Source organism: Lactuca sativa, chromosome 7, assembly GCF_002870075.4.
Source record: "Lactuca sativa cultivar Salinas chromosome 7, Lsat_Salinas_v11, whole genome shotgun sequence".
NCBI lineage: Eukaryota > Viridiplantae > Streptophyta > Magnoliopsida > Asterales > Asteraceae > Lactuca > Lactuca sativa.
The window spans coordinates 96,100,837-96,110,857 of record NC_056629.2 but is presented as its reverse complement, the minus strand read 5'-3'; the positions used below and the strand labels follow the sequence as shown (position 1 = coordinate 96,110,857).

The 10,021-nt window shown below is 35.8% G+C and overlaps 1 long non-coding RNA gene across 5 annotated transcripts; it reads right to left on the bottom strand.

The window, feature by feature from the left end:
- Positions 1-2,389: 2,389 nt before the first annotated feature.
- LOC111898464 (uncharacterized) lies at positions 2,390-5,034 on the bottom strand. 5 transcript variants are annotated; one of them, XR_002852587.3, is made up of 4 exons: positions 4,680-5,033; positions 2,827-4,251; positions 2,652-2,696; positions 2,390-2,568 (listed from the first exon to the last, which is right to left on the bottom strand). It is a non-coding gene; the product is annotated as an uncharacterized LOC111898464 (long non-coding RNA). The 5 variants fall into 5 exon arrangements; XR_002852588.3 differs by having other exon boundaries at positions 2,652-2,940; positions 3,033-4,251; XR_002852589.3 differs by having other exon boundaries at positions 2,652-3,272; positions 3,499-4,251.
- Between the last annotated feature and the right edge of the window lie 4,987 nt (positions 5,035-10,021).

Below are 10,021 nucleotides of genomic sequence, written 5' to 3'. Positions count from 1 at the left end.
ACAGTCCGTTTCAGGTACAGAGTGACGACGATGATGATGCCCTTGTTACCAAGAGGCATCTCAAGGAGCTTCACGATAAAATTGATTCGCTCATCGCCTCCTCTTCTTCATCTCAATCTACCATCTCTGAAGCTGTCATTCAGAACATTGTTGATGCTTTTTCCAAAGCTCATCAAGTCTCTCTAGACTCCGCCACTGCAGCCATCGATGCCTCCACCAAAGCCTGTGAGGCAGCGACCGAAAAAGTCGATAAACAATTCACTGATGCTTCTTCTCTGTTACAATCTTTATAGGAATCTGCTGAGGCCGCCAAAACGAAGCTGGAACCCATTGTCAACCAGCTGGCTACCTCAGTTGCATCAGAACTGAAGTCGTTTGCTTCTCTTCGTCAAACTCTCTCAGACGACAACTCAGCGTTTAAGGCGACGCTTGAGGAGCGACTGACCAAGCTCCAAGAGGATCTTGCTGCTGAAAATTCTCTCATGGACGCTATTGCCAGAAAAACCACCGCTCTGAAGGTCAAGAGTCTTCAACTCTCCAATTCTCAAAAGGAGATTGAGTCTCTTCGATCTGAAAGAGAGGTGATTTCATCGTGTGTTTCGGATGTCCACGTATCCATTTCAAACATCCTGGATGCACATGACCCGATACTCAACTATTCTGTGAGGCGTACTCTTGTAGAAAAACTTGCTCCTGCCCTCTCTCTCCTGAGCAAGATTGAAGGGCTCCTTGATTTCGTGTCCATTCCGAAACAAGGGGGAGAAAAAGAAAATGTGTCTCAACCGCCTCCTACTTCGACAGCAACCAAAACAACCGAACCTCCTCCTACAGGCCAAGCCTCAGGTTTGGGTGTTAAAGACAAGGGCAAGCAAATTGCTGAGGAGAGCGATGATGAAGATAAAGAGACCATTGCCGACCTTCTGAAGAAGCAAGGTCGAGATAAAGATGATGACATCAGCGCTCGTGTAGCTAGAGAGGCTGAAGAAGCCGAAAGAAGACAGAAAGAAGCTCACGACCTTCTCGAGAGCAGGAAAACTCTTTTTCCTCCTTGGACTCTTGAGAAGTTGCTGAAAGAAGCCATAGAAACTACAAGCATCTTGTGGCTAGAACCGGTGATCTCTCGTGATCGTGATAATACTGTCGATTCTCAGTTCGACATGCCACTGACCCGAAAGGCGTTTGTATTCCATGCCTTTGACAACATCGCTGAATTCCCTCATCCTCATCCAACGGTTGACAGGGACTTAGTCGAATTCTATCTGAGGGCCACTCAACCATAGTACCAAACATGGAGCGCTCAGAAGATTGTCAATGTTCAGGTTCTAAAGCCGTATAAGGAAGGAAACTTCACCAACGTTCGGTTTAAGGTGCTGAGAGGATCTGCCAAGACCGAACATGCCATCTCGCTTGCTGATCTTCCCAACTTGAATCCACACGACTGGATCATCTTGCACAACATCCTTCTTACTAATAAAGCAAAATATGGTCCGATCATCGACCACTTCAAGAGGATGCTTGTTTGTTACATTATGGAAGTCGCCAAGATGGATCAGGAGATAGCGAATGTATTCAAGAAAAACCCTACCATATCTCATGTTGGCTCAGCAAGTGACCTAAACATGATGCAGATGGGAAGGATAGACCCGAAGAGAAACTTCGTTATGTTTACCAGAAACGAAGGCCAAAAATGCTTTGTTCTCTTTGGCAGACAAACATCTCTATACCACTGCATGTCTGGAACATGTCTTAGGGATTATTCATCGGTGCAAGCAGAATTCGGCAGATGACAAGAAGTACTTTGATGATATGATTCTATGGTACATTCGCTTCAAACAGACTATTCTCGCACTTGTCTCTCGTCTGTTTGATACAACCAAGAAGGTTCCAGCAGCTGGTCCAAGCAAGAAGAAATGATAGTCTCGCTCCAAATTGACGCAAAGGGGGAGATTGTTAGGTCCAGTTTAGTGTTGCGTCCTTTGGGCTTGTTAGCTAGTCCAAGTTTTGTCTCCGGTATGGGCCTGTCCATCCGTGAGTTTTGTTTAGGGTTTATTATATATAGATGCTTGCATGCATTCTTAATGTAAGATTGAGATAGATTTGATAGCGTACAAGTTCTTATCTTTTGTAACCCTAGAATTCTCTACAGCGGAAGTTCTTTATCGAGCTCTGCTAAGGATTGAGTTAATCAAATCATTCGACACATTCAGATCCATAATTGTGTTTTTACATTACTGTTTCTGTTTTATTATTTTACCTGTTACAAAGATCTAATCGATCAAAGAGTTTTTGAACTCATCAACAAAAAATCTTGATTCTTATATCAAAAATGCTATACGTGAACATGCCATAATTGTAATCATAAAGCGGATATTAAATTTGCAAAAAAAAAAAAAGAATAAGAGGTTGAATTTATAAAACAACTTAGATATGATATTGAGTACACCGAAATCAAATCTACATTCACCCTATGACCATAATTCCACATACATGTAACCATAACTCCACCACATTCAAATGCCTTGTTCACCTTGCATTAAGAAAACACTAACTGGTCATAATACCACCCACCTGATAATCAATGAACAAAAAATCATTTAAGGATCCATTAACCATATGTACTTAAAGAAAAGAAAATAAGAGATAAATATCACCTATTTGAAATTGTTCCTCTTACAGCCATATTGAGAACTTGAAACCTTGGGGGAGGGTTGTAAAGATATTAATCACTCAAGAACCACCAGATACGAAAGGAAAACAAAAAGGAAAGTACAATAGAAGAACAAAAATCAACATGAGTAAGGACATAGGCTAAAATCTGGATGTTACCTTTTCATTTGACATTTGAAACTTGAGAGTAGTTTCTTATTCTGTTTCAGAATATCAAATATGTAACTTTGTTATTTTGTGCTAGGTTTGTTTTATGACCTAAAATTCAGGCATCTACAAAGAAAATAAAATTTTAAAATTACTAAAAAAAATTTGAAACATTTTTAAATGTAGAAGGAAATATAAACTTGTATAAATGCACCAACCATTTGACCTTTAAGTATGGGGGCGTATGAGTTTTCAAATTGTGTCCAGCTGTCTTAAAATCAACTATAATTTCATTATATGAGCATTATGTCGATTGACTCTATAAATAATCAATTATAATAGATGATGAATAAAATTTGAACCGTTAATTGTTGTGTTTCAACTGTTCGTGTTATTCCCCTTTTTAACAGATAACTCCTCTAATCCTTCCGAATTCTCATTCCTCCATCCTTCACCTCCTTTATATATATTATACATAATCAGAGACACCACATCATAGAAAAAATGAATTATCTATGAGTGGTTAATTGACAAATTTCTGGCTAAAATCGTGAATCTAAATTGGAATATTGTATCAAAAACGAAACTTCTCAACTATATTGAAGGGAACATATTGATTACAGCGGAAACAACAAGGAAAGGAAAAGAGATAAAAATATAAAATCCAATAGAGAGGAACAATACCTAGAAAGTGTTTGAAGGCAACACCGTATGGCTCCGATGATGACACCTATGGCAGTGGATCGTCGAAGGGTGCAAGCGGCACTACCACCAGGTCCTTTAACACACAAGAAAACATTGAAAATAAAAATTTGAAAAATAAAACTTGAGGAAATATAAGATATGGAAAAATTAGTGAACAAACCCAATTATTCTTTTTGTGTTGAATCAAGAGAATCAAAGAATATCAAAGTATGAAAAATATAAAGCAAAACACCAAGAGCATGTTATGATGTTGAATACAGGTAGATTTTTTTTCTTTTGTAAAAATAACTTAAAATATTAGCATAAGTTGGTGAAATATGGCTCATGGATCCCGAAAGCAAAGTGTGATTTCTTTTGGTATGCATAGTCAACAAGTCAAAAAACATAAGAATTATAAAGAAGAGTTATACAATTTTTTGGTAGTAATAAAAGATGGGAACTGGTGATGGAAAAACAAGAACAGCTACTATGCTTTTTCTGATCAGGGAACAGTTGTTAATAGATTGGTAGAAACGAAATGAGATGAAAACATATTATTATTGGTAGAAATTATTATTGAGTGAAGAGCTAGAAAGGAAAACAGAGATTGCATGTTAATAGATTGGCAGAAATGATATGAAAACATAGATGAAGATTTGTGGTCTTGTTTATAAGTTCCCTCCTGCAAATCATTGGTAGATGTACAGACCACATGTTGCATATACATGTATGTCTACCAGCAACAGCTACATCCTGGATTTAAGAAGGAGAAATTAGGGATAAAATTAATGCAATCCCTCTCAGGCATTTGATCAAACAGCTTGCATGCAAGGCCAACCATCCCAACTCAGATAAAAAAACCATCATACATACAAGCCTTAAGAACACATATTCAAACTTCTAATTCAAGATACATAGATATCATATACGAACATCAAACACATTCCTTTTTTATAGATATCATATATGAACAACAAACAAGTCGCAAATCAGTAGCAATAAACAAGTAGTTGTGGCTATCGAAGGCAGAAAAAAAAGGAAGAAATCGACCATATACGAACAGCAAACACATTCCTCTTTTTACAGATATCATATATGAACAAGAAACAAATCGCAAATCAGTAGCAGCAAACAAGTACTTGTGGATATCGAAGGCAGAAAAAAAAAAGGAAGAAATCGACCTTGAAATCGGTATCAAACTTTGGTGGTGACGCGCATGAAAAATTCGATCTTGCCACCGAAGCTTCAGATGGGCCCATCGTGGCAGATGATGAACTAACGGCCGTCCGGAGAGATCTTCGAGAATAAGAACTAAAAGCTCTGAATTCCCGGATCAAATTTGCTTGTTGTTCCCCCAAATCGTTGATCGTGGTTGATCATGGCGGCAGGATAGGGTTAGGGTTACTTGTGTGTGACGGAAAAGATGGACTTCCAGGCGTCAATTGCATCTTTAGTGGAGACCGATGAGAATTTTTTTAATGGCGGTTGTTGTGGGTTTAGGAGATTAGGGTAAGGTGATAGGGTGTAGTGTAATACGTATATAATGTGGTGATTATATGCTTAATATTACATCAGGTAATACCTATTGTACCTCTTAATTTTCAAGAAAGATGCAATATGTTTAATAATATAGTAAATATATATATATATATATATATATATATATATATATATATATATATTTGTTGTAGTGAGCATAATTCCAAAAATTTTATAAAGTAAATAGTTCTTTTTAAAACATCATACAATAGACTGAAAGGTCAATTTTTATCCTCTTAAAAAACTTGTACTATCGACATTCAACTAGTGCTCATGTGATCCTATCCCACTAGAGAATACGAAGGCTATCTCAAATATCAAAAGATAGATTCAAGTAACCAGGTCATCATGTGCCACAAGAAACATACTAATGACGAGTGAGTGTTTTTGTTGCAATGAGTTGTGAGTCAATTCTATAACCCCTAAGATGTTCTAAGAAGACTTGGTTTACAAAACTCATTTTATTTATCATAACGAAAGGTTAATGATGGTCTCATTAAGTCGTATTTCAATCTTCACTATGAAACAATTTGAGCAAATCAAAGGTTTCAACAATAACTCTTAGTAAAAGACGTCAGTGAAATTGAAGAAACATCTATCACCAAATATATTCATGGATTGAAAAGATTACATACATCACTTATGTATAACTCTTTGTCAAGCCTTTTGTTCTTTAACTACTAATAGATAAAGACACTTGAAAATCATCTTCCCATATAAATAGGATTCACATATATCAAATCAATCAAGCTCATTTGCCTTCAATAATTCCATCATTTTGAAATTGGTATATGTATTTCTTATTTATATTGTCATGATGATTATGACATAGATAAGTTCCAATCAAATATCATTTGATTATATAGGTGTTATGACCATAAGTATTAATTTAATGAAAGATTATAAATTTACTTCATAACATTATGAGAAAATATTCTTTAACACAGAATACATCGTTTCAGAACATGAATGTGAACATCCATTAAATGATATGTAAATCTAGATTTATTCATAAATTACAACTGTTACATGTCCCTATAAGGATAGGTACAATACATCTATTGTTTAAATAAAAGACTATAACAACACTTGTTATATCTTCAACACGAAATACCATTCGTTTGTAATCTGCTGATGATTTCTTCCAATCATCAACACATAATATCAATTATTAGTGTCACCTAGAGTATTACATACTCAAGTGCATGATGGAGAAATAAATAGTTCTATCATATAGATATCTGAAATCTTGTCCAAGTCAGACTTCTTCAGCTCGATGAGATGAGAGGAGCAATTACTCCTTTAGTGTCCAGTTTCTTCCACAATAGAAACAACACTAATCATTTGGTCCTTTCTTGATTTATGGGTTTATGTTGTATTTCCCTTTACTAAACTATAAGTCTATATGAGTGCACAATCTCTTAGACTTCCTTTATTTAATGCTTGAACAAACTTGAAGTATTGTCTAGTGTCCTGATTGAATATATGCTTTACTTGATGATACATCTGATATGTTTCATAATTATCCAAGACTTTCTGCAAGTCATGGTTAATTTCTCCAGTATGATGTGAGACACATCAATATCATCACAATAATACTTCTATCAAAGTATCATGATCAGACTAACTGGTTGCAGAGGTTGTTCAGGTATGAGATCTTTCAGTATATATAATTTCTATTTATCTTAAAGGTAGAACCTCAAGATATTATACCAGTAATAGAAATTATAATCATCAAATGTTATTGTCTCTTGAAATTCAACAAGAGAGAGATTTTGCAGGGCGTAAAATTATTAACAGTTATCAACAGAATTTAACAAAGTTTCATTTAGTATTTTCAATATTTATTCTTTAAACATTAATATTTTTTATTGTTTCTTAAAACATTAATTTATTAATGTCTAGGATCCAAGTAATGAAACAAGTAAATGGTTAGGTGACATTCATCCCATAAAATTAATCAAACTCGATAGGTGGCGATTACCAATTGCATATGATATGTAACTACTAGATTATGGGATCCTAAACAACTATTGTTTAGTTTGGCATGTTTATCCCATCTATGCCTCAAAACTCTTATGGTTAGGTGATCTTTATCACATAAGAAATTGATCAAATCATCCATTTAAAAAGCTTGTGAGTTCTATTTCACAGATGGTTAGGTGATCTTTATCCCATAAGCAAATACAAAAACACCTTAACAATTTTTGACAACTCAAATGAATAAGGTGACCCTAAAAGCCATATGAACTGCACAAAAATCCCAAGTGAATTTTAAATGGATTACATAGATTTGAAGTTTTGTAAATAAGGATTTATATATGATTTAGAATTATACTTTATAAAAACATGGACTCATCAGTATTACATGCATCAAACAATTCATGTACCATTTTGTAAAATTCATATCACTTGTTATGAGGTTCCTTAGGTGTCATATATATTTTTCATTTTATTTGCCATTAACCGCAATCAATTATAAACTAAAAACCGGTATTTTAAAGTTTGGTCGTAGATCGGTTTTAAGAACCGGTAATAGTCTTGATAAAACTTTATTTTATGCTTAAGACTTTGAGTTTTGGATAAGTTATAAAATCACTATTTTAAATCTCCTTTTAACAATCAAAAAACTTACGACTTCATGAATTTATAGAATAAACTCATTTTATTTTATAAACTCAATTTTATGCATCTTATGTGTCACACCCCCGAACCAGACGGCGGAAACGTCCGAGGGCTATTGTGACTCAATTGAATACCATCATAATGATTATACATGAATCATAACATCATTCATCACCATGCATTGAAATATTACAACCGATATTGTTTACATTCAGTACATTGTTTCAAAACATTACATTTCCAAAAAATCAACCGTTCGATATTAATTAAACAAACATCATGACATCACTGGACACATTTTTCTTCGATTTACCTGTTACGTGAGAATACAAGTATTTTGGAAAAACGTCAATATATGAAATGTTGGTGAGTTCATAAGTAAGGTTTGAAAAGAAATGATTTGTATAGTTTTGAAAACCACAGAAAAACAGATATTTTCAAAAAAAAAAGGGGGTTGTATATAAGAAAAAGTGTGGAGATCCGTAAGTATGCTTGTTGATTATTGTAAACGTGAATAATTGTTAGACTTTGTATACATCACATAGTTAAGAGTGTTGAATTCCCCAGGGAAAACCCGATATTTTCCCAATACATCAAATTGCGTGGCTTAGTTTGTGTTATTCCGATACGACGTTGTTTTCGATAATTCCAGGTAACATTGGATTAATTATGGGTTGTGAGTCGTTATAATCACGCATTAATGAAAATGACTAGTTTACAACTAACAAATACAAACAATCCCTTAGGCGTGGTCCGTACTACTCACTTAATCCAACCACCCTGACTTCTCATAGCCCCACAACCGAGGAGAAAGGAGGGTACGAAGCCCCCGTTATTTCCATAAGTCATTCAAGGCTATCGTGAATGCAAAAGGCACTTGGCCCGACTCGCATTTGACTTCTTGACTTTGCTAGCAGTACCAAAGGACCCTTGGAGCCCAACAGCACAATAAAGCTATTGAAAGTCCTTTTACACGGAATTAGGTCATATAAGGCCCAATAACATGTAAGCGCGTTCCCTTCGGGCCTAAAGATCATGTCATTGGGCTAGCTACGCCCAACAAGCACGATTTGAAATTTTCGAGCCCAAAGATTGTGTATTGACTTCTCGTAAATTTCCGCGTGTGTATTGAAGTACCATTGTTTATTGATTTTTGATTCGTTATTGATTCGAGACCGAATCAATTCGTTTGGTAACGATACTGGTGTTGAAAGTGTATTTATTATTACGTTCCGCCAGTAGACGTAGTACTCGTATTTTTATTTTAAGGGATTTATTGTTTTAAGAATTAGAGTTTATCTTTTTAAGCCCCTTCTTGAAATAAATTTACACTTTTAACCCTTTGTGTATCAAAGAATTTCCATTTTAGTCCTTAAACTATTTTTCTTGACACTTTAGTATCAAAACTTATTGGAAAGACATTTTTAGCACAAATTTACTTGATAAACATCTTAAGTCCTTCCAAAATTAAATGTTCTCGGTTGAAACCTCCATTTTCGCAACTATTACACTTTTGGCCCAAAATGGAAAATTGTAACGACCCAATTTTCACGTCCAAAAATTTTGTTTATAAATCATTACTTGGAAATCATTAGTAATTAAAACATTGTATAATTAAACCATTTCACATTGAAAACCAAAATGAAATCCACAACATTTAAACAACCAAAATATCAGAGTATCAATCCCAAAATAAACTCATAACTGCGGAAACAAAAGTGTGTGTGATATGCTGCTACCGAGCCTGCTCCTTCCCCTTGGCTGAAGAGGTACCTGAAACAACAACTGAAAAACGTAAGCACAAAGCTTAGTGAGTTCCCCCACTTTACCACATACCATAATAATCACATAACATACATCTATCGTCAGGCATATCTGGGTGCCCGACCTACCCCTTCGGTCCTCTCGACCGGATATTGCCTAGCATACCTGGGTGCTGGCCTCCCCTTCGGTCCTCTCGACCGGATACTGCCTAGCATATCTGGGTGCTAGCCTCCCCTTCAGTCCTCTCGACCGAGTATTGGAGACTACTTCTCCCCTCTACTACTACCACATAACATGTACCACAGGATCAAAATCTATCTAGTGTGGCTGGGTATAACTACCCCTTCGGCCCTATCGACCGGTTATCTTGGGGACTATCTCCCCTACTGCCACTAACACAGAGCATCATGTCATACTAGAACATAAACATAGCATAGGTAGTAGTAATCCTAGATGAATATTACGGAGACAATCATCCACATACAACTCCTACTGGTGGGCCGGCATTGTGGCCGTAGACCCACCGCTACTGGAAGGTAACTCACCTTAAAGTAGCTGCTGATCTGATCGGGAACTGACTGTCTACTGCTGCTGC